General features: G+C 40.4%; 1 long non-coding RNA gene across 1 annotated transcript in view; it reads right to left on the bottom strand.

The window, feature by feature from the left end:
* The window catches only part of LOC129531592 (uncharacterized), a 48,980-nt gene extending 23,192 nt beyond the window's left edge, over positions 1-25,788 (bottom strand). The window contains exons 1-3 of the long non-coding RNA XR_010129808.1: positions 25,760-25,788; positions 23,536-23,624; positions 20,374-20,499 (exon numbers count right to left, since the gene is read on the bottom strand). This is a non-coding gene — a long non-coding RNA (uncharacterized lncRNA). The remainder of the gene's footprint in view (positions 1-20,373; positions 20,500-23,535; positions 23,625-25,759) is intronic.
* Between the last annotated feature and the right edge of the window lie 300 nt (positions 25,789-26,088).

The raw sequence follows: 26,088 nt of genomic DNA on the forward strand, positions 1-26,088 counted from the left end.
GGATGTGCTCTGATGGCACACAATCCTCATCACTATGAAAATGACGTGTTTAATGTCCGTCTGCTTATCCAGGCTGTAAGCACCCCAAGAGTGAATTATTTTCAGCACTCTATCTTCAGTATCCAGTGCAGTGCCTAACACATGCTTTGTTTTGTGTTGAATTAAGTGGTTTGTCCAAGCTAGGTTGGAAATGTCAAAGTAAAGACTTGATCCCCAGTCTGTCTGACACCAAAGGCCATTTTCCCTATACCTTTTTCCATCACTGTGTATTCCCCTCCTCCCACCACTTCTTAGATGTCCTGGAATGGCAGTCATGTGGTCATCCCTTAGAGGAGGTAAATCTCAGCCTTTTGGTTGAGAATCCCCTATATCAATCCTCAAGCATCCCAGGCAAATGTGAAGACCAGGGAAGAGCTGCTCAAGGGCCCCCTAGTGTGGTGGGGTATGTGTTTGCTCTAATGTGTGTCCACAAATTCTTTGATACTCCTCTCTGTGAGAAATGGAGCTTAAGCCCCTTCCTTGAGCGTGGACGGGATTTAGTGACTCAATTCTAAGGAGTAATTTTGTCACAAGTGACCCGCTGTAACTTCTGAGACTAGATCATAAGGACATAGCAGCTTCCACTTTGCTCTTGAGATGGGAGAGTTCCCTGGTCCCTGCCTCTTCGTCGTTCAGATGCTTCTCTTCTTCTCTTCTCTACCACTCTGCTGTGCTGCTCTGCTCTTCTGCCAGTGGAGTTTGGGGTTTTTATGGGTACAGGATGGGAAGCATGGTGGGCCAGGGTGGTTTAGGAAAAGGCAACATTCAAGCGGGAAAACAGGGAAGTAAGTGATTTGGGCCACAGTCTCAGGCTTTTCTAATTAAAGGTGGGGCTTCGTCAGGGACCCTGCCTTTTTCGGCCTTGAATTTCTCTGCCTCCTGTACCTGTCACTCTCACTTGGATCACCTCACTCTGGGGAAGTCAGCAGCCATGTCATGAGGACATTTAAGCAGCTCTACGAAGAGAGGACCACACGGTGAGAAACAGGGGCCTCCTACCAAAACAGCCAGCCAGACACTGAGGCCTTCTAGCAACAAGCCATGTGAGTGAGCCATCTCAGAATGAGATCTTGTAGCCCAGTTGAGCCTTCAAATGACTGCAGCCACAACTGACATCTTGACTGCACTCCCATGAGAGAACTCTGGGCCACAACCACCCTGCTAGGGTGCTTCCAAATTCCCAACCCACAGAAACTATGAACTAATGCTTGTTGTTTTAAGCTGCTAAGTTTGGGGGTGGGGGAGCAGTAATTTGTTACACAGCAGTAAATAACTAATACAGAATAAAAAAGAGATATAATGGGATCATGTCAAATATGATAATAGGGCCAGTTTGGGGGAACAGGGGAAAAGAACAGCTGTTGTGTAGAAACCCTTTATCTTTTTATGGATGTGATTATGTTGCACATGACAATGATGAGGTGAGAGGAGGGGTACCAGGGCAGAAAGGAGCCTGAATTCGAAGTGGGCACCCAAATATGAGCCCCAGACAACCCAAGACCAGTAACAGAAGAGTGGAGGCAAGAACTATAAGGCCAATGGTGGTATGCAAATGTAGCATCCATAACCAAACACTGAACTACAGAAGGATATCTAGAAGTGGGCACCAGAAGACCAAACTGCTACAGAATCAGAGATATGTCTGAGATTACAGCAGAAAGAGAGGAAGTAGAAACGGGATTCCGCTGTGGGCCTTCTGCCCCAGCTGACTGAATTTCCACACACTCCATATATGAAGATTTCTTCTCCTAAAGCATGGTAGAATGAATGCTGCTGGGCCCCACCCTATCCCCTTTACCATCTGAGTGTTGGCTGATAACACTCACAGCTGTCTGCTCTCTCTGGAGAACTGGACTGTAACCACCCACCTCCCCCACAGCAGACCTGGGTCAATGACTAACTGGCAGAGGGGTATGAAGAGCTGGTGCCTTTGCCTTGAGGTGGGACTAATGTTGGTGCAATTTATGCTACAGAGCTTCTCGTGGAATTAGACTTAAGGTAATTTCCAGCTGAGACCATGTTCTTCCTCTGCTCTTTCCAGCAACCCTCACTCCTCTTTCCCAAGAGTGCTCCTGCAATAAATCACTTGAACAAGAATCCCCATTTCAGGAGATGTTTCTAGGGATCCCAATCTATAACACATCTTAAAGGCATCCCATAGTTTCTGATATTTGTATGTCAGTGTGTATTGTGTGTGTGTCTTTGCATGTTTGTGTGATTGTGACGATGATGAAAAAATACGTAAAATGAGAAAAAAATACAAATTAATCTTGCTTAAAGAATCCATGAATCAATAAAGTGAGAAGGCAAAACCTAGCAATTTGGTTAAATGGTTTAAAAGAAATACACATTAGTGATTTCTCTAAATATTTGTTGTAGAACACCTTTTCCCAAAACCTCCTTCCCTGTATGCATCTGTGTTCGAGTTATTCAAAAGAAAAATTTACGAAAGACTTAGAAGGCAGAAATGAAGCAGGACTACCAATCTCTAAATGTTGTTGTGGTTAGGTGCAGTGAGAGACAGATATGCAGAGGTGCTGATGTGTCTTAAATTAGCCTGGCTTTTTCCACTCTGTGTCTAACTCTTCTTCCCAATTGTTGGATCTGTTCACTGACAGTGACCCCACACCCACTATCAGATGCAAAGGCAATAGCTCACCATGGTTTTCTCTACCAGGCCTCCACCATTGTCCGACTTCAGTATCTGGATGAGCCTGGCTTCCCCAATTCCCTAGCAGGCTCTGACTTGTCCAATCATGCCAGTGTGTCAGGAGGGTTGATTAGTGATTTTCTCTTATCCTCCAACTTCCTTGTTTTGGACTTTACATCCTGAAATTTCCCCATAATTGTAAAGGGTCTTGTTTCTATAACAAATCCTTTATTCCATAATACTTAAGTGGTTGGCTTCCCTGTTTACACTCTGATACCCTGATATACTCATGCACTGATTATATTTCATTGCCATACTGCATGGTAACTATTGTATATTTCATTAAATTGGTTTAACATTAATTTTGTTGATGTTACTTTTCACTAGAAACAGTCAACTCTCTAGATATATGTATGATATTGAGAGCTTGCTATGCTTTTAGCATGGTCACCTGAGGAAAACTTTACAAAATTAGGGGGAACATTGAATAAACACTGAGATATTAACAGGCATTGGCAATGGAAAGAAAATGGAGGATTTTCATTTGGATCATATTTCCCATTCATAATTCTGATTACAGTGTGAAAAATAAATTATAGACAGGTTAAGAATGGAAATCGGGAAACCAATTAGTAGGGTATTGCAGCAGTCCAGGCAGGAGATAATGGTAGGTTGGACTAAGATGGTGGCAATAGAGTGGGAGTGAGGAATCTTTGTCTGCCAGAAGGCCACCTAGACACAAATAACCATGTCAAAGGTAACAAAAGCATCTTTGTCTCTGAACCACCATCATAGAAGAACTGGGACGTTTTACCTTCTAGATTCCCTCTCTTTCCTTATAGAAATCCCAAATGTCTTGTATGTTGTTTAGCTTTAACTTTTTTTGCTAGCACTACTTAATTTGTTTTTGTTCAACAATGCTTAATATGCTTCTCACTACCTAGTCACTGCTTTAAGTGCTTTTCGAAGGTTGGCTCATTTAATCCTTATTATAGCCACTGTGCCATTTTCCTGCTGTTTTCAGTTGGCAGCAAAAACTTCTGTCACCACTGCCATTGCTGCTTCTATCACAGCTATTGGTCTGGCTGATGGAGTTTGCTTCTATTCCTATGGTGGCTGTTAGTCTCTCTGACATAGGGAGGAATATCAGTTGGGTTTCATGGTTGCAAGCAACAGAAATGAATTCAGATTATTTTAAACTGCAAATAAATTTATCTGTAAAATACCAGGTACCACCACCCAGCCCTTTGAGTATTCAGTATTCACATACACCATGCTCCCTTATTTTTATACTTTTACACACATACACACACACCACTAAATATAATGCAGCTTTTCTTCATAGTAACCAAAAATGTTCTCATATCCTTGCCGAAATGAGACAATCCACTGTTTCATCAGACACTGCATGCAGGATTTTGGGGCAATTTAATTTCTTCTTTGGTTCAATACAATCCCATGTTGATACTCTACAATCTAGGGACTAAATTTTAAAGTTAAACACCACAGATACACCTATATAGAACAGTGGGAAGAAAAGAGAAGAAAGAACTGGGAATTTGTTTTATACACAACAACTAAAGAAGTATGGATAGAGGCTTCAGTCTATTTTCAAAGATACTCAAACCTTATATTTATCCCATCCCACATACTATTCTTACAATGTTATTGTCACTCCTTCCACTAATAGATGTAATCTAGGTTTTCACTCCTTTATTCTGGGTGGGAGTTTATGATTCCTCCAACCAATGAAGTATAAGCAAAGTGATGCTGTGTGACTTCCAAGACTAAGTCATAAGAAGGATGCTCTCTCTCTCTTTCTGTCTTTCTCTCTCTCTTCCACATGCCCTTGGAACCCAGCTAGCCAAGAGGGAGCATCAATTGCCAGACATAATGAGTGAATAAACCTTCAGATTATTCCAGAAGCCAGGCTTGGTGTCTTGCAGCTGAGGCCTCATTTATCAGGGAACAGAGATAAGCCTTTCCCATTTTTCCCTGTCTTAATTTTTTACCCACAAAAGCCATGAGAAGTAAATAATTACTTTTTTCTTTAAGCCACTAAATTTTGGGGTAATTTGATATGCAAGAATAGTTAACAAATACACAGTCTTATAAGCATGATTTCATCAACAGAGCAAACCAGAATAATGTCCTGAGAGATAATGAGATGGTCAAGGTCCAGTGTAGCAAATATGGTGCAGGGACAAAGGTTTATATATAGCTGAGTTAGGACACCAGTGTTGTACTGTTATCATTGCCAAGTGAAAGCACCTTGTCTAAAGTGTTTATATTTGTTGGGCTGGAGAAAATAATGAAAGCATTTAACATGTTATTAGCTGTGTTCCAGGTGTCAGTGGTATTGATCTGCTCCTGTAAGAACACTGCATTTGGAACAAAAGTTGCAGTGGGAAATACCAGCTGATTAAGTTTATGACAGTCCACTTTCATACTCCAAGACTCAACCATGTTATTCACTGGCTAAAATGGAAAATAGAATAGGAATATGGTAGGAATTGCCACATCTGTATCTTTCACATCTTTGAGGATGGCACTGATTTCTGATATTTCCCTCAGAAACATATTCATCTGTCTATGCAATAAATACTTATTGAGCACTTATTATGTGCCAGTCATTTTTCTAGGAGCTGGGGATAGAGCAGTAAACAGGCAAACAAAATATCTGCTCCCAATGAGACTGCATTCTAGGGAGGGAAACAGACCATATACAAACAAATAATTGTACAATCTATTGCCAGGTATGATAGGTACCATGAGGTAATATTGCTTTTCTGTAAATGTTTTGCTAATAAGGAGATGTCCCAAGAACTTATACTTGACCCTTCCTATTATAGTACTTACTCTATGAGTCAAGGAGTCAATGTAAGGATTCTTCTAGTTGCTGAGGTTGTCTAGTTCTGACTGTGTTCTGTATGTCTTAGGTAAGGGGAGATAACCATGAGATGAGAGTTTGGGCTCTCACATGACCTATCATGAGGGCATTGGGTTAGAATTCCACTTAATACCTCTTCCTTACAAGCGTCAATATTAACGTGGTTCTGGACTTCAAAAAATTAGCGTAAGTCTATGGTCATTGTTGAAATGCCCCTAAATGTTTTGAATATTTCCCTTTCTCTCAATCACACTTATCAAGTAAGTGGCTTCAGATCCCTTGGAGAAGACTGAGGAGGAAGAGTCACAGTATGTTCTTGTGATGTGGGTATAAACTCCTTCCTAAGGCATAGTGAGCCACTCTGTCAGAGGCGTGTGAACCAGGACAACTCCAACTTGAATAGGAGCTGGCTAAAATAAGGCTGAAACCTACTGGGCTGCATTCCCCAGCATTCTAAGTCACAGGATGAAATTGAAGGTCGGCACAAGATACAGGTTATAAAGACCTTGCTGAGAAAGCAGGCTGCAGTAAACAAGCCAGCTAAAACCCAACAAAAGCAAGATGGTGACAAGAGCGTCCTCTGGTCGTCCTTACTGCTACACTCCCACTGGCGCCATGACAGTTTACAAATGCCATGGCAACATCAGGAAGTTGCCCTATACAGTCTAAAAAGGGGAGGCATAAATAATCCCCCCCTTGTTTAGCATATCATCAAGAAATAACCATAAAAATGGGCAACCAGCCACCCTCAGGGCTGCTCTGTCTATGGAGTAACCATTCTTTTATTCCTTTACTTTCTTAATAAACTTGCTTTCACTTTACTCTATGGACTCACCCTGAATTCTTTCTGGCACGAGATCCAAGAGCCCTCTCTTGGGGTCCGGATCAGGACCCCTTTGCTCTAACATCTTTCTGGCAACCACGGAAGAGACTATAGTGTGGAAACCCCTGACCCAAAGGCTAACTTTGGGTAAGTGGTGGGGTCCTGTAACTGCTTTCTGGCCACCACAGAAAAGACTATAGTGAGGAAACCCCTGACCCAAAGGCTAACTTTGGGCAAGTGGTGGGGTCTGTTAACATCTTTCTGATGAAACCTGAAGGAGTGATACTGAGGTGACCCCCAACCCAAAGGAAATAGACTACAGCACTCATTGGACAACTTTGTGTAAGTGGGGTGCGTATACCTGGGTAAAGAATGGGACTGGGGTAGATGCCCAACTTAGGGGAGTTAGAGTCTCTCCTAAGACAGAGTGGGTTAGAGGACCATCTTAATAAAAAGCAAGGATGCTTGACTGACCTTGGGTTAGAGGCCCAACTTAGGAGGGTTAGAGCCTCTTCTAAGACTTAAGGGGTTAAAGACCCCTCTCATTAAAGTCCCTTTTGGCTAAGAACGAATTTGGCACTATGGGATGTTAACTGCTATTCTCTTTGGATTAATCTGCCTTGCACGCTTTGCTGACAGCTGTGGGTGACAGGATTAGGCATGTACAGGATCATGGGACATGGGGAGATTTCTCCTCCCCACAAAGGGGAAACTTGAGAGTTGATGGGACTGCTGGAAAAGATCCTTTCATGACCGACAAGTGGCCACCTGAACTTTTCAGTGTCAGCTGCAATGGGTGGTTCTTTCTCTGGCCTCCCTGAGTGCCTTGCCTTCCCCACCCTGCCTCAGGCAGTGCTTTCCTCTCTCTCTTAAACTTGTTGAATGAATGGTAAATATCATTGTTTATCTCCTGTAAAGTTTTGATTCGTGGAAGAAAGTACTTGTGAGGCTAATCTTAAAACTGTAGCGAATCTGGTGTGCTTTGTGTGTCTTTCTTTCCGTGTTCTATAATGGAGAGGAGTACCTTAGGATAGAATGTGGGCCTAGGACACCTGCAAGCCCGCTGTTCAAGATGGCCCCTGAAACTGGTCAGTCATGTCTTTGGGAGTTTGACCTTTTAACCACGTGGCAATCATTTCTCTTGGTCTCTACCATCACAATGGTGACCGAGGTTCAGACTTCAATTCCTGGCTTAGGGGATGAGTTCTTTATCTTCCACTGTCTGTGTATTTATATGTGTTGTGTGTGTAACACAAAAGAACTTTGATTAATTGGTTTAATAATACGAGCTTAAACCAAATATTTTGTCAGAAAAGTTAAAAATGTAATGCCTTTTAGTTCATGTGACTTAAGTAATCTTTGGGAAATAAAGATAGTTTTAAAGATTATTGGTAAAATAAAAATGTCTTCAAAAGTGTAAATACTTGGTCTAAATTATGCAGGTAAGATATTAAATGTGCTAAATGCTTTAAGGCCACAAACTGCTTCTTTAACTTTTGAGCATTAGATTCTAGATAAGGCTTAGGACATGTGGAGTTAGCCACACCCCTAGCTATGCTGCAGTCAGCCCTTATCTGCACTTCTGCCTAGTGTGTCCTATGCTAGGCTCCATACCTAGTACATAATTAAAATCCTGAGCTTACCAAGGTTTTCAACAAAAGTAAAAGTCACTAAGAGTTAACATTGTAATGAGACTACCAAAGAAACAGCTCTACATGCAAGGTGTGTGAGGAAACTAGAATGTGTTTTTGGCAAACACAACTATAAGAACTCATGGGAATGTGGATTTCTTGCCTAAGTTTAAAGGGTTAAAGGATTTTTTTAAGTGAGATAGGAAAAAAATCTAAAGGTTTGAACAAATTGTGGAAGGTTTGTGAAAAATTAATTGTAAAAGAAATTCTGTGTGTGAACATATTGGCTAAAATTAAAGGGGTAATACCATCCTGGCTAACGCAGTGAAACCCTGTCTACTAAAAATACAAAAAATTAGCTGGGTGTGGTGGCAGGCGTCTGTAGTCACAGCTACTCGGGAGGCTGAGGCAGGAGAATGGCGTGAACCCGGGAGGCAGAGCTTGCAGTGAGCCAAGATTGTGCCACTGCACTCCAGCCTGGGCGACACAGCAAGACTCCGTCACAAAAAAAAAAAAAAAATTAAAAATTAAAGGGGTATTATTCAGTTTTTGCACTCAATTCAGTAAATTCAGTAACTTGGACATTGGAATAAAAGCACAACAGGTTTTTCTTAAAGCAAAAACCTGCTTATTATCTGCTCTTTAACAAAAATGTGTAAAGCGTTATAAAAGGTTTATGAAAATCTTACCTTATCAAACTGATTAAGATTGAATACATTTGTCTATAAGGTTGCATTAAGAATTGGGTTTGACATCAATAATATACTAATGTGAAGGTGAAATTTGGTGTATTTGGTTTAAAAGTCTTACAGGAAGCATTGTCAAATATGAAATGGTGTTTGGTTTTCTTTGGGCTGTATTTGTGTAAATATGTTACTGGTATGTGTTCCAAAATTATTTAAAAAACTATAATTCTAATATGATTTAGTGTTATTAATAATTATAATTGTTACATAAAATTTTGTATGCCACAGAAACAACCAAATTTGCCAATTGTGTTTTTGACTGTGGCTGTCCTAAGACATTTTCTCATCCACAGACAATTGTTGTCTTGATTTAGTCCTCTTTCGAAGATGGTTTTAAAATCAACTGTAGGACTTCAACAAGTGCACTTAAATGCAGGTTTTCTGATAACTTTAGAAACTGTGACATCAAGATAGAGGAAAAAACTTTCAGGACTCTCATAGAGAGCTGAAGTGTTCATAAATATCAAGCAGAACAGGAGTTAACTAAATTAACTGAACCAATACAAAAATTGAAGTAGTCTTTTTAACTTTTTGCTTAAAACGTTGCTGATCTTAGGCTGGGCGTGGTGGCTCACTTCTGTAATCCCAGCACTTTGGGAGGCCAAGGAGGGCGGATCACAAGGTCAGGAGATTGAGACCATCCTGGCTAACACAGTAAAACCCTGTCTCTACTAAAAATACAAAAAATTAGCCTGACATGGTGGCGGGCGCCTGTAGTCCCAGCTACTCTGGAGGCAGAGGCAGGAGAATTGCGTGAACCCAGGAGGTGGAGCTTGCAGTGAGCCGAGATCGTACCACTGCACTCCAGCCTGGGTGACAGAGTGAGACTCCGTCTCAAAAAAGAAAAAAAAAAAAAAGGTGGTGGAGGTTCCAAGATGGCCAAATAGGGATAGGTCCAGTCTACAGCTCCCAGCATGAGCAACACAGAAGACGGGTGATTTCTGCATTTCCAACTGAGCTTTGAAGAGAGTAGTGGTTCTCCCAGCACGGAGTTTGAGATCTGGGAAGGGACAGACTGCCTCCTCAGGTGGGTCTCTGACCCCTGAGTAGCCTAACTGGAAGGCATCTCCCAGTACGGGCTGACTGACACTTCACACGGCTGGGTGCCCCCTGAGACGAAGCTTCCAGAGGAACGATCAGGCAGCAACAATGGCTGTTCTGCAATATTTGCTGTTCTGCAGCCTTCACTGGTGATACCCAGGCAAACAGGGTCTGGAGTGGACCTCCAGCAAACTCCAACAGACCTGCAGCTGAGGGTCCTGACTGTTAGAAGGAAAACTAACAAACAGAAAGGACATCCACACCAAAACCCCATCTGTACATCACCATCATCAAAGACCAAAGGTAGATAAAACCACAAAGATGAGGAGAAACCACAGTAGAAAAGCTGAAAATTCTAAAAATCAGAGCACTTCTTCTCCTCCAAAGGAATGCAGCTCCTTGCCAGCAACAGAACAAAGCTGGAGGGAGAATGACTTTGACGAGTTGAGAGAAGGCTTCAGAGGATCAAACTTATCCGAGCTAAAGGAGGATGTTCAAACCCATCGCAAAGAAGCTAAAAACCTTGAAAAAAGATTAGATGAATGGCTAACTAGAATAACCAGTGTAGAGAAGACCTTAAATGACCTGAAGGAGCTGAAAACCATGGCACAAGAACTACGTGACGCATGCAAAAGCTTCAGTAGCCGATTCAATCAAGTGGGAGAAAGGGTATCAGTGATTGAAGATCAAATGAATGAAATGAAGTAAGAAGAGAAGTTTAGAAAAAAAAGAGTGACAAGAAATGAACAAAGCCTCCAAGAAATATGGGACTATGTGAAAAGACCAAATCTACATCTGATTGGTGTACCTGAAAGTGACGGGGAGAATGGAACCAAGCTGGAAAGCACTCTTCAGGATATTATCCAGGAGAACTTCCCTAACTTAGCAAGGCAGGCCAACATTCAAATTCAGGAAATACAGAGAATGCCACTCCTTGATAAAGATGCTCCTCGAGAAGAGCAATTCCAAGACACATAATTGTCAGATTCACCAAAGTTGAAATGAAGGAAAAAATGTTAAGGGCAGCCAGAGAGAAAGGTCGGGTTACCCACAAAGGGAAGCCCATCAGACTAACAGCGGATCTCTCGGCAGAAGAGAGTGGGGGCCAATATTCAACATTCTTAAAGAAAAGAATTTTCAACCCGGAATTTCATATCCAGCCAAACTAAGCTTCATAAGTGAAGGAGAAATAAAATACTTTACAGACAAGCAAATGCTGAGAGATTTTGTCACCACCAGGCCTGCCTTACAAGAGCTCCTGAAGGAAGCACTAAACATGGAAAGGAACAATTGGTACCAGCCACTGCAAAAACATGCCAAATTGTAAAGACCATTGATGCTAGGAAGAAACTGCATCAACTAATGAGCAAATAACCAGCTAACATCATAATGACAGCATCAAATTCACACATAACAATATTAACCTTAAATGTAAATGGGCCGAATGCTCCAATTAAAAGACACAGACTGGCAAATTGGATAAAGAGTCAAGACCCATCAGTGTGCTGTATTCAGGAGACACATCTTATGTGCAGAGACACACATAGGCTCAAAATAAAGGGATGGAGGAAGATCTACCAAGCAAATGGAAAACAAACAAACAAAAAAAATCAATCCTAGTCTCTGATGAAACAGACTTTAAAACAACAGAGATCAAAAGAGACAAGGCCATTACATAATGGTAAAGGGATCAATTCAACAAGAAAAGCTAACTATCCTAAATATATGTGCACCCAATATAGGAGCACCCAGATTCATAAAGCAAGTCCTTAGTCTAAGTCTACAAAGAGACCTAGACTCCCACACAATAATAATGGGAGACTTTAATACCCCACTGTCAATATTAGACAGATCAATGAGACAGAAAGTTAACAAGGATACCCAGGACTTGAACTCAGCTCTGCACCAAGCAGACCTAATAGTCATCTACAGAACTCTCCACCCCAAATCAACAGAATATACATTCTTCTCAGCACCACATCACACTTATTCCAAAATTGACCAAATAGTTGGAAGTAAAGCACTCCTCAGCAAATGGTAAAGAAGAGAAATTATAACAAACTGTATCTCAGACCACAGTGCAATCAAACTAGAACTCAGGATTAAGAAACTCACTCAAAACCACTCAACTACATGGAAACTGAACAACCTGCTCCTGAATGACTACTGGGTACATAATGAAATGAAGGCAGAAATAAAGATGTTCTTTGAAACCAGTGAGAACAAAGACACAACATACCAGAATCTCTGGGACACATTTAAAGCAGTGCGTAGAGGGAAATTTATAGCACTAAATGCCCACAAGAGAAAGCAGGAAAGATCCAAAATTGACACCCTAACATCACAATTAAAAGAACTAGAGAAGTAAGAGCAAACATATTCAAAAGCTAGCAGAAGGCAAGAAATAACTAAGATCAGAGCAAAACTGAAGGAGATAGAGACACAAAAAACGCTTCAAAAAATCAATGAATTCAGGAGCTGGTTTTTTGAAAAGATCAACAAAATTCATAGACCACTAGCAAGACTAATAAAGAAGAAAAGAGAGAAGAATCAAATAGACGCAATGAAAAATGATAAAGGGGACATCACCACTGATCCCACAGAAATACAAACTACCATCAGAGAATACTATAAACACCTCTAACCAAATAAACTAGAAAATCTAGAAGAAATGGATAAATTCCTGGACACATACACCCTCCCAATACTAAACCAGGAAGATGTTGAATCTCTGAATAGAGCAGTAACAGGCTCTGAAATTGAGGCAATAATTAATAGCCTACCAACCAAAAAAAGGCCAGGACCGGACGGATTCACAGCCGAATTCTACCAGAGGTACAAGGAGGAGCTGGTACTATTCCTTCTGAAACTATTCCAATCAATAGAAAAAGAGGGAATCCTCCTTAACTCATTTTATGAGGCCAGCATCATCCTGCTACCAAAGCCTGGCAGAGACACAACAAAAAAAGAGAATTTTAGACCAATATCCCTGATGAACATTGATGCAAAAATCCTCAATAAAATACTGGCAAACTGAATCCAGCAGCACATCAAAAAGCTTATCCACCATGATCAAGTGGGCTTCATCCCTGGGATGCAAGGCTGGTTCAACATGCACAGATCAACAAACGTAATCCATCACATAAAGAGAGCCAAAGACAAAAACCACATGATTATCTCAATAGATGCAGAAAAGGCCTTCGACAAAATTCAACAGCCCTTCATGCTAAAAACTCTCAATAAATTAGGTATTGATGGAACATATCTCAAAATAATAAGAGCTATTTATGACAAACCCACAGCCAGTATCATACTGAATGGGCAAAAACTGGAAGCATTCCCTTTGAAAACTGGCACAAGACAGGGATGCCCTCTCTCACCACTCCTATTCAACACAGTGTTGGAAGTTCTGGCCAGGGCAATCAGGCAGGAGAAAGAAAGAAAGGGTATTCAATTAGGAAAAGAGGAAGTCAAATTGTCCCTGTTTGCAGATGACATGATTGTATATTTAGAAAACCCCGTCATCTCAGCCCAAAATCTCCTTAAGCTGATAAGCAACTTCAGCAAAGTCTCAGGATACAAAATCAATGTGCAAAAATCATAAGCATTCCTATACACCAATAACAGACAAACAGAGAGCCATATCATGAGTGAACTCCCATTCACAATTGTTTCAAAGAGAATAAAATACCTAGGAATCCAACTTACAAGGGATGTGAAGGACCTCTTCAAGGAGAACTACAAACCACTGCTCAACAAAATAAAAGAGGACACAAACAAATGGAAGAACATTCCATGCTCATGGATAGGAAGAATCAATATCAAGAAAGTGGCCATACTGCCCAAGGTAATTTATAGATTCAGTGCCATCCCCATCAAGCTACCAATGACTTTCTTCACACAATTGGAAAAAACTACTTTAAAGTTCATATGGAACCAAAAAAGAGCCCACATTGCCAAGACAATCCTAAGCCAAAAGAACAAAGCTGGAGGCATCACGCTACCTGACTTCAAACTGTACTACAAGGCTACAGTAACCAAAACAGCATGGTACTGGTACCAAAACAGAGATATAGAGCAATGGAACCGAACAGAGCCCTCAGAGATAATATCACACATCTACAACCCTCTGATCTTTGACAAACCTGACAAAAACAAGAAATGGGGAAAGGATTCCCTATTTAATAAATGGTGCTGGGAAAACTGGCTAGCCATATGTAGAAAGCTGAAACTGGATCCCTTCCTAACACCTTATACAAAAATTAATTCAAGATGGATCAAAGACTTTAATGTTAGACCTAACGCCATAAAAACCCTAGAAGAAAACCTAGGCAATACCATTCAGGACATAGGCATGGGCAAGGACTTCATGATTAAAACACCAAAAGCAATGGCAACAAGAGCCAACATTGACAAATGGGATCTAATTAAACTAAAGAGCTTCTGCACAGCAAAAGAAACTACCATCAGAATGAACAGGCAACCTACAGAATGGGAGAACATTTTTGCAATCTACCCATCTGACAAAGGGCTAATATCCAGAATCTACAAAGAACTTAAACAAATTTACAAGAAAAAATCAAACAACTCCATCAAAAAGTGGGCAAAGGATATGAACAGACACTTCTCAAAAGAAGACACTTATTGCAGCCAACAGACACATGAAAAAATGCTCATCATCACTGGCCATCAGAGAAATGCAAATCAAAACCACAATGAGATACCATCTCACACAAGTTGGAATGGCGATCATTAAAAAGTCAGGAAACAACAGGTGCTGGAGAGGATGTGGAGAAATAGGAACACTTTTACACTGTTAGTGGGAGTGTAAACTAATTCAACCATTGTGGAAGACAGTGTGGCAATTCCTCAAGGATCTAGAACTAGAAATACCACTTGACCCAGCCATCCCATTACTGGGTATATACCCAAAGGATTTTAAATCACACTGCTATAAAGACACATGCACATGTACATTTATTGCGGCACTATTCACAATAGCAAAGACTTGGAACCAACCCAAATGTCCATCAATGATAGACTGGATTAAGAAAATGTGGCACATATACACCATGGAATACTATGCAGCCATAAAAAAGGATGAGTTCATGTCCTTTGTAGGGACATGGATGAAGCTGGAAACCATCATTCTCAGCAAACTATCACAAGGACAGAAAACCAAACACCGCATATTCTCACTCATAGGTGGGAACTGAACCATGAGAACACTTGGACACAGGAAGGGGAACATCACACACCGGGGTCTGTCGTGGGATTGGGGGAGGGGGAGGGATAGCATTAGGAGATATACCTAATATAAATGACAAGTTAATGGGTGCAGCACACCAAAATGGCACATGTGTACATATGTAACAAACCTGCACGTTGTGCACATGTACCCAATAACTTAAAGTAAAATAAAAAATAAAAAAGTTACTGATCCTTTGTTTTGTTTTGCAGAGTTAAGAAAACTTTTCTTTTAAGCTATTTATAGCTTTCAACAATTGAGTAAAGTATACCCCTGTGGACAAAATTTGGAGCCTATTTGTTTCTCCTACCTGATTTCTCCAGAATTTGGAAACTATTTCTAACTATTCTAAATTTATGGCAATATAGTTATTTGCATAAGTGCAATAAGAATCTGTTTTCTTTTGCAACAGGACACAGCTGGAAAAATTGGTTATTTTAGCAAGACTGTCTGGAATGGCATGCTTTCCTTTAAGAACTCAAATTTGACTTATAGAGCCAATAAAAGCCCCTTGGGGAACTAGCCTCATACCTCGCCTACAACAGTCCCTGTACAAGGTTTCTGACCTGTTGTAAGTAAAGAATGTCACTTTTGAACAGGTCCAGGAGCCCCAGGTTATCTTGGGACCCCAAGAGGAGAGGAATTTACTCAACTCTTAGGTATTTGAGGGCACAAACCCATGGCTGGCCTTGGCTTTAAAAAAATCTTATCTGAGATTCCTTCTATGAAACAGAGTTCCATCAAAGCCAATTTACAAAAAGCCTATGTGAAAAAATAATTATTCTTGTTGCACTTTATACAAATAATCAGACAAAGCATAATAAAGCAAATCAGTCTTACCATAATTTGTCTTTAGTAAATACGGGAAACTGGAGAGAAAAATTATGTTTCAAAAACTATGGTACACTTGTTATTAGATTCTAGTATCATCAATTGTTTTTAAGATTGTTTCTGCAATTTAGGCTAACCTTGTTTATTCCTGTGAACCAACCAGTGATCTCTGGCTGCTGCTCAGATGGGTGATGTAAAAACCTGGATCAATATTCTAATCCTGGGCACACATTGGAATCTTCTAGCAACCCCATATAAGCTTGGTTCCAACAGTTGCCTAGTTCATGGAAAGCCTTCTAATTTAGTTTACCTGGAATAATTGTACTTATTTTGCTTTACTGTTGTGAAATATATTGCTGTTGTACTCTTTGTGTAGGGATGCAGGATAAGTTTACTGAATGTTTTCTTAAGTTGAACACTTATTAATCTTCCAGATATCACCTTTTGTCAGAATTTGGAGTTTTGAATGGCCCTCGCCATACCAACACTTTCTGACTGAGCTCCTCTCTACCCTAAACACAAAAGACTCTGATAGTTAGGCAGGAACGTAATTGCCCCTATTCAGCCTGAAGAAGTTGCAGAAGATGGATCTTCATCCCTCTGCAACCCTTAGGATTAAGGGGTCTCCTATAAAAGGGATGGGGGAAATGTCAGAGGCGTGTAAACCAGAACAACTCCATCTTAAATAGGAGCTGGCTAAACTAAGGCTGAAACCTACTGGGCTGCATTCCCAGATGGTTAAGACATTCTAAGTCACAGGATGAGATTGAAGGTCAACACAAGATCAGATCATAAAGACCTTGCTGATAAAATAGGCTGCAGTAAAGAAGCCAGCTAAAACCCACCAAAACCAAGATGGTGATGAGAGTGTCCTCTGGTCGTCCTCACTGCTACACTCCCACTGGTGCCATGACAGTTTACAAACGCCATGGCAACATCAGGAAGTTGCCCTATATGGTCTAAAAAGGGGAGGCATAAATAATCCACCCCTTGTTTAGCATATCATCAAGAAATAACCATAAAAATGGGCAACCAGATGCCCTCGGGACGGCTCTGTCTAGAGTAGCCATTCTTTTATTCCTTTACTTTCTTAATAAACTTGCTTTCACTTTACTCTATGGACTCACCCTGAATTCTTTCTTGCATGAGATCCAAGAACCCTCTCTTGGGGTCCGGATCGGGGCCCCTTTCGTGTAACCACTTCTTCAATGAAAGAGTTCGGCATTGTGAATTGAAAACCAAAAACAAAATTCTAAGCCACCCCCAGCCATCTGAATGGACTTCCTCATCTGCTGGTGTGCTCTAAAATTTAACCTGAAAGACTGGTTCAGGCCTTGACTGGAAGTGAGGGTCTGACGTGCCTTTTTATACCCTCCAGCATTAACATCAAGGCAGATCTTAAGTCTGATAAGAAATATTTACAATTTATTGTCTCAGAAACCTGCTATCTGGAGGCTTCATCTGCATGATAAAAGTTTGATCTCCACAACCTCTTATCATAACCTAGACAATTCCTTTCTATGGATAATAACTCAACCAATTGCCAATCAGAAAAGTTTTAAATCTACCTATAACCTGGAAGTTTGGAGTTGTACTGCCTTTCTGAACTGAATCAATGTATATCTTAAATGTATTTGATTGATGTCTCATGTCTCCCTAAAATGTATAAAGCCAAGCTGCACCCCTACCAACTTGAGCACGTGTTCTCAGGATCTCCTGAGGGCTGTGTCACCAGCCATAGTTACTCATACTTGGCTCAGAATAACTCTCTTCAAATATTTTACAGAGTTTGCCCCTTTTCATGGACTGAATTCATCCAGGTAGAAATTGGGTGAAATGCTGTAACTTAATTTGGGAGTAATGAAAATTAGGTATTATTCACCAGACCTATTTTATAAAAAAATTGCAAATCAAGTAGGGCTTTAGAAGGCTGCCCTTGTCTTTCAATCCCAGGAATCCCATGAAGAATAAACCAACATCAAAGATCTCTTTAGAGCAGATCCTTCTGATTACCATATGGCCCAGAGCCTATTCAGGAGCCTCACTCACTTTGCCTCTGGCAATTAATTCCAGAACTTGGCCTGTGCCATCCCCCCCGCACCTTTCCATCCCCATCCTTGGTTGATTTAACTTCAATCATTATCTTATATACACTAATTATCTTTACCTATACTACTAATTACTTACTACTAATTAACTTAACCTAGGACAGAAGCCAGAATTCACTAAAGTTCTTGCAAAGAGCTGCAATAACATTGTTAGGAAAAAGCTTTTCTCCAGTTTCTCATCAAATGAACACCTCTCTGCAAAGAACATCACATACTTTTAATTACTCTACCAATACAACTTTTAAGGCAGAGATTTGCTTTAAATTCATGTCAAGGTCATCAAATGAAATTCTGAAGAGCTATCTTGAACATTTTGTCATAATCTATTCTGACTAGAAAGGAGTTTAAGGACCTTTTTAAATTCTTGCAAACACCATTCTCATTTTATTATTTGAATGAATGTGCCTGGGGCAAACTTACCTAGTTTAAAAAAAAAAAAAATCCCTAGCAGATCCTTCCAAGCAACCTGTTTCTTTCCTGCACTGGGTCTACATTTTTCACAAAGTTCCTCATCTTTAGAATGTGTTCTCTCTTGGTCTTCCCTGAAGAAATGTCTTATTCAGCATTTATTGCTTCTTCCATTCCAGAGGTGGGGAGATGCACTGGCCATATGGAAAGAGAGATCAGTAATTTCTGGTGCTTAATGTATACTACATTTGAGATGGGCTCAAGATTTAAAGGAATGAGCCAGCTTGGGGTTACTAACTGTGGAGTCGAAAGTGGTTTCATCAGATTGCATTTGAATTTCTAATTCCAGCCCTTTGCTTTCTCCCTGACTCTCCATTCTCAAATGGCAAGGCTGAGAGAATCCCCAGTGCATTCCATCTCTTCAGACCTGAGAAACATCATTCAGAGGAATTATTGCTGTGTCTCTCATCACAGTTCTGTCCATTTGGAAAAGGGCACAGAGTTCAGGGAGTAGCTTCAACATGGGCCTGAGACTTTCTCCAACATTTCCAAACACTTCTATTTCTTTTGTGGCTTACTCTCTATTTTGCACTTTTATCTCAGCTCTTGCTGAAGGTTGCCCCTGACCCCAAATTCATTGCCCCTCACCAAGATGACTCACTGAGAGCTGCTCTAAGGAGCAGCATGACAGAGTAGAAAGAGTGGATTCTGGGGCTATAGCTGCACTCAAACCCTGGCTCTGCATTTACTGGCTCTGAGACTTTGACCACATCTCTCGCCTTTGTGAACACCAGTTTCCTCATCTGGAAATGAAGTGCATCAGTCCTACGTCAGAGGGTTATTATCAGAATTAGAATAAATATATGTAAATTCAAGGGAATCTCTGAAGAGATAATTCTAACCTTCCAACCACAGGAACACATTTACTATTAGGTCTGACCTTGTTTTGCTTTTACCCTTCCTAGTTTCAGCTGGGCCTCAAAAGCAAAAAGGCCAAGATCCAACAAGAAAATCTGTTTCTGCTGTATTCTCTTGGCTGCCTAGGAAGACTCTTTTGGCAGGCTTTCTGGTGATCTGTCCAAGCCTGGGGCCTCTCTTCCCTGGAGTTTCCATCACCTTGTTTAGAGGAGAAGAAACTCTAAGCATCATTATGCAGTGCCTGAGAGGCAGTTGCTCTCTTTCTTAATCTGAATTCCTTTAGTCCTTTCTTTCCCTCTTCGTCTCCCAAAGAAACCAATCTGCACACTGTGGGACATAGAATAATATTTATTACAAGGATGACAATAATAATAGCAGCCTCTATTTATTGCCTGCTTCCTATTGTCAGACATGAGAGACCAAGCACATTATATATTATCTCAATTATTATATAATAGAAATGGCAAATATTAATGTAGTATAAAAATATTAAAAGGGGTAAAAATGGTATTTCATATTGATAAAATGTACAATCCACCAAGAAACTATATTAGTCGTGAACTTCCATGCACCTAACAATATAGCTTCAAAAAAATATGAAGAGAAAAGATTCTAGCATTTTACAAGGAGAAATCGACAGAATGACTATCATGTTAAAAGTTAACACACTTCTCTATAAAAGATATCGAAAACACAAAATTAAGCATAGCAAGAGTTAATAACATGGTAACAAGTTATATAGAACTTTGCACTCAACAGAGATTACACATTGTTCAGAAACATATGTGGAAAGAGTTACAACTAACCATGTATTAGGCCATAAAGAAAATGTTCATAAACAAAAAGCAGCATTCATACAAGCATATTTATTGAAAAAATGCAAAAAACTTAGAAATTAACAACAAAAGGATAGCAAAAAAATTGATCTAATTAGAACATTTAAATGCCTTTTTATAAATGTTTATTGCATGTATCAGTCAGGGTTTAATCAAAGATATTGACCCCTTAAGAAATATGTAAATGTGTTATAGAGATTTTACCTTATGCAGTTGTGGTTGCTGGTTGAATACTAGTCTCTGTAAGGGTATTGTCACTGCATCTGATGCTGGAGCTGGAAGTCCTCAGGGCAGGCAGTCAAGATGTAAAATGGGGAGAGCAAGAACAAGCTGGAATCCATAAGCACAAGCTTGAGCCAATAAGACAGGCAAAAACCTGTGTTTGTACTTGTTGCCTCTGACCTTGGTCATGCAGAAGCCAGGGCCCTTTGTCATGAAACTAGGCACACGCACACACACACACACACACAGATGCACACACACACACACTCCTGGCCCAAGAGTCAGAGAAGCTGAAGGAGGATCCAGGGGAAGATGGAGCAGTTCCAGTCCTGGCCACTGCCCACACCAACGAGGAAACAGACAAGGTATGTGAGTTTCAAAATGGCTGTTGCTTCATTTACAGTCTCCAAATCCCCCAGGGGAATCTCTCTTGTAATACAGCCTAACTGGAAACATTCAAGAAAGGGAATTCTGGGAAATGTAGTTCAGCCTAGTCAAGGCAACACATTACAAAGCCACTTCAGTCTGTCCTTTGCCAAGTTTGCAGGCATACATATCTCCATAGTTAACCTCCAAATAAAGGAAATAATAAAGTCATGCTTCTGCCTAACATAATACAATTATCGCCATGCAACCAAAAATATGGTCACTCAGGGGTCAGAGACTTTTTCTTAAAGAGCCAGATAGCAAATATTTTAGGTTTTATAGGTCACATAGTTTCTGTTGCAACTATTCAATGCTAGCATTGTATCATGAAAGCAGCCATAGAAAATGCATAAGTGAATGAATATGACTGTGTTCCAAGAAAAACTTTTTTATAAAAATAGATGACCAGCTCATGAGCCATAGTTTGTTGAGCCCTGTGTTAATTCTTTTATGAAAAGAGAATAAAAAGTCCTCTTTTTGATTTGGGTGATCTTTTATTCTTCTCCTAATTGATTCACATGTCACTTTTTGATATCTTGTAACTTAAGTATTGAGAAAAAAGTTAACTTAGCATATGTTATATTAGATAAGGAGATGAGAAGGAAGGAAGAAAACAAAAATATTTGGTTAATATATAAATAATATGCACATCGAAGTAAGTATTCACAACTGTCGTAGTCCTCTTTTCTGCAATGTTCATGTGGTCATAGCTGGTATTTATAACTGCCTTCTTCTACTAAGCATTCATATTTCCTTATCAAGCCCTGTAACTAGTCACAGTTCCTTATCTGTTTCCAAATTTATTCCTAAAAGGTCTGACCATTAACAGTTCTGCTTGAATTGGAGGTTGTTGTAGTTTTACACTGACTTAATAATCACAAAATATGAGTATACTAAAAGTTTTCCTAGAGGGTCTCCTGCATTCTAGACATAGCCATTCATTCCATGGTAACAACTTAATTTTCCCTTGATAGTCAAGATCAGTCAACACAGCCAGTGTAGTAACCCCTTTCTTGATATGCCATTGATTCAGTGGCATTAGGAGCTCAAAGTGGCCAAGTGGCAGTCTTCTCAACTGAGTGTTCAATGGAATCATTGTGTCCCTGGTGGAAGCATTTCTTCCTTTGGAACTAAGACTTCTAGAGCAGTAGAGCCTAAAATTTTGGGGATGAAAAAAATTGTGCTAGTGGAGCACTAGGGATGATCATGAGAACAACAACTTCCATTTCCACCTTTTGCTTCCTAGACTTGTAAAGCTTGCCATGGTAGAAATAGCACTATAGAATGGATATTGATTTAGAACATTAACCACAACCTGAAGGACCTTGACCCAGTCCCACAAGGTGTTGCCACTCAGCTAGTGTGATAACTGAGCCTTTCAAAGACTATTCTACCATTTTAACACATCGATTGCTTCAGAATAATGGGTAACATGGTACGACTAGTGAATTCCATGAGCATGAGTCCATTGCCTCACTTCATTTGCTGTGAAGTGAGCTTCTTGGTTAATGGTGATGCTATTTATATAAAGTATTATGACAGTTCAAAATGGTAGTTTTGGCAGAAGCATTTCAAGCAGAAAAGGCAATTCCATATTGAGTAAGAACAAAGTGCTCTCCCTTCTGTGATGGAAACAGACCAATGTAATCAACCTGCCACCAGGTAGCTGGCTGATCGCCCCAAAGAATAGTGCCATATTGGGGGCTGGCGTTGGTCTCTGCCTTTAACAGAAATTGTGTGCAAATAGGCCCTGGTGAGTGAAAGTTCATGATGCTGAAGCCCAGGATAACCTTCATTTGTTCATGAACCCTATGGGCGATAACAAGAGTGACTGGAGAAGGCTGACTGACATCCACAGAACAGATTATCAAAATCCTCCTTTACTGAGTCACCTTTTCGTGAGCACTAATGTGGGACACAAATATCTTCATATTCTGTGTCTGGTTGCAGAGATCTATTCGCGTATCTCTTCTCTACATATCAGTTTTCCAGTTGTGCCTTCCAAGTCCCTGAACATCCAGCCAAACCATTAGCCACACCCATGAACTAATGTAGACCCATATGTCTAGCCATCTATCATCCTAGGCAAAATGAACAACACATATCCTGTTCAAAATCCCACCTACAGGAAAGATTTCCCTTTAAGACAGTCTTTCAGGGCTGTCCCAAAGTGGGATTATAGTGTTACAGCTATCCACTTCCAGGTGGTACCTGAATATCATGAAGAATGAGCTGTAAACAAACCTCAAGTGTTTTCTTCCTCAGTCAATTGATCGTGGGGAAATCCTCATGAGGCCATAAGTGTGGTTGAAGGAAAGAAGTAAATGTAGCATCAATAGAAGACATGGGCATCTGAGCTACTTCCTCATGCAAATTACTTGTGCCTCCAAGACCTGCTTAAATTCGATCTTATTGATACCACTTCCATTTGATAATGGAGTGCTGCTGTCCATGTCCAACTTTATGGCTTAGTAGGGCAGACAGTACCCACAATGGGCAGCTCAGGCCACATGGTAACTTTGTAGCTCAGGGTCATATGTTCAGCCTCTGAAGCCCAGTAGCAAGTCAAAAGCTGTTTCTCAAAAGGAAAATAGTCACCCCCAGAGAATGGTATGGCTTTGCTAAAAATTTCTAAGGGTCTCTCCTGGGATTCACCTATAGCAGCCGGACAAAGGCTCCCAACAGAATCTCTATGAACCACTAATACTACAAAAGTACCTTCAGGTCTTCTGAATCACATGGTCCAGTTGGCAGAACAGCTTGCATGCCAGGTTGGGCCATTGTAGAGCTTACTCTTACTCTGGGACCTACATAAAACAGAAAGCTTTTCAGGTGACTAAGTAAATGAGTAAAAGTAATATGTGCAAATGAGAAATATATTGCCTTCAAATGCCAAAGAGACCCAGTAGGCATCACGCCTCTTTCTTAATAGTAAACGAAGCTTGATGCAGCAATTCGACCTTCACTGACGAAGAGAAATCCCTTCATATATCAGATAATTGGACCCCTAGAAATTTCACCAAAGTAGCAGATCCTCAAATTTCTCTGGGATTTATCTTCTGCACTCTCTGGCACCCAAATGTCTCATTGATGTGTCTAAAGTAAGTAGTTGCTACCTTCTGCTCACTATGTCCAATAAGCATAGTATCATCAATTTAATGATGTCCCGTGGAAAAGTAAATCAAGGTCTTTGCAGACCAGTTTATGACAACGTGCTAAAAAGTTGATATACCTGAGGTAAGACTGTGAAGACATATTATTGCTATCTTGCCAGATGAAAATCAACTTCTTTTGATGGTCTGTACTAACAGGTATAAAGATAAAAGCATGTGCCAGATTAATAGCTGCATACCAGGGATTTGTTAATTTGCTCCAGCAACAAAACTACATCTAGAAAAACAACTACAATGGGAGTCACTACCTGATTAAGTAGTCCATTGTCAATCTGGCTGAATCATAGCCTCTGCATCTTTCAATTCCTTTTAGTGCCACCAATCTCTGCTATTCCTCCAAGAATGCAGTATTGCTTTTAGTTTAGTGTTTTTATAAGTAGAGACAGCTTACAAAATGGCTTCCACTTGGTGTTTCCTACCATTATAGCCCTCATTCCAGGTGTCAGGAAACCACTACGGGGATTCTGCTAGTTACTGAGTATGTCTATTCTAATTATGCATTCTGGAACTGGGGAAATAAACACACAATGATTTCAGGACACATTGGGCCCACTGTGAGATGGACTGGAGCCAGGTATTAGTTCTCTATTGCTGTATAACAAATTATCCTGAAACTTAGAAGCTAAAAAACCAAACATTTATTATCTCCCAGTTTCTATGGGTCAAGAGTCTGGGAGTGGCTTACTTGGGTACCTCTGGCTCAAAGACAGGATTGTAGCTAAGCTGTTGCCTGAGGCTGCAGTTTTCTCAAAACGTGATTGTGGATGAAGGATCCACAATGTCTTTCTGTTTGTCTGAGGGCCTCAGTCCCTCACCATACCACATGGGTATCTCCACAGAATTGCTCTCAATATGACAACATGCTTCCCTCAGTGCAAGTGATCCAAGAGAAGGAAAGAAAGAAAAAGAGAATGAAACAAAGAGAGAAGTCATAGTCATTTTAAAACCTAATATAGGAAGTGTTGTCCCATTATTTCTGCATTATTTCTGCCATAGTCTGTTCATTAGAAGCAAGTCATTAGGCCCACCCCATACTCAAGGAGAAGAGATTACACAAGAGCACGAATACCAGGAAATGGGGATCTTTAGGGACCACTTCAGAGGCTGCCTACCACCTTGGGTTATTGAAATAAAATTGAAAGTTGTCAAGTGCAGTGGCTCACACTTGTAATCCCAGCACTTTGGGAAGTTGAGGCAAGAGGATCACTTGAGCTCAGAAGTTTGAGACCAACCTGGGCAACATAGCAAGACGCCACCAAAAATTTTTTTAAAAATTAGCCAGGTGTGGTGGTGCATGCCTATAGTCCCAGCTACTCAGGAGGCTGAGGTGGATGGATCACTTGAGCCCAGGAGTTGGAGGCTGTAGTGAGTTATGATCATACCACTGCTCTCCAGCCTGGGCCACAGAGCAAGACCCTGTTTCAAAAAAAAAAAAATCATGAATGATTTAGAAATAAATATCAAGAGCCAAAATAGCAAAATTCGTGAGATCTTAATACAACACATCCTATTTTACAGATTGGAAACTCAAGGTGGGGGAATAGTTAAAAATTATTTGCCCCAGGTCATTCAGGTCATTTAGTTAATAGCAAAACCAATACTTAAAACTCAGTCAAATTCCAAAGGCTCATTCTGACTATGACCTCTTTCCTCCAAAATGTCCTTTAATTAGGTCAGTTATGCCACTTGGCTTCCACTTCTTTCCCTGTCTTCCTACTTTTCTCTCCTCTTCCATCAAAGAGAAACTATTCCGAGACTGGTATATTTACCTTATGGGAACAATTATGAGACATCCTCAAATGTGAGGCCATATTTTTTCAGAGAAGAGACAATTTTAAATAATAACCCATGGCCTATTACACTGAACTGTTCCTTCCCCACTGCTGATTTTACATCTTTCCTTTACTTTTTGCCATTTGAGCAGGAGCTGGTGACATTGATACTACAATTCAAACACGCTTGTTCCTTAGCAACAACAGCTAAGTTATCTTTGCAGGTACCTCAAGTTTCAGAGCTTCTTAGAACTTCGTCTCTAAAAAGGCCAGAGTCCCTTTCAGAACAATAAGTCAAAACTTTAAAACATGATTTAAGTGGTTTA

The sequence above is a fragment of the Gorilla gorilla genome, chromosome 12 (genome assembly GCF_029281585.2).
Source record: "Gorilla gorilla gorilla isolate KB3781 chromosome 12, NHGRI_mGorGor1-v2.1_pri, whole genome shotgun sequence".
Lineage (NCBI taxonomy): Eukaryota > Metazoa > Chordata > Mammalia > Primates > Hominidae > Gorilla > Gorilla gorilla.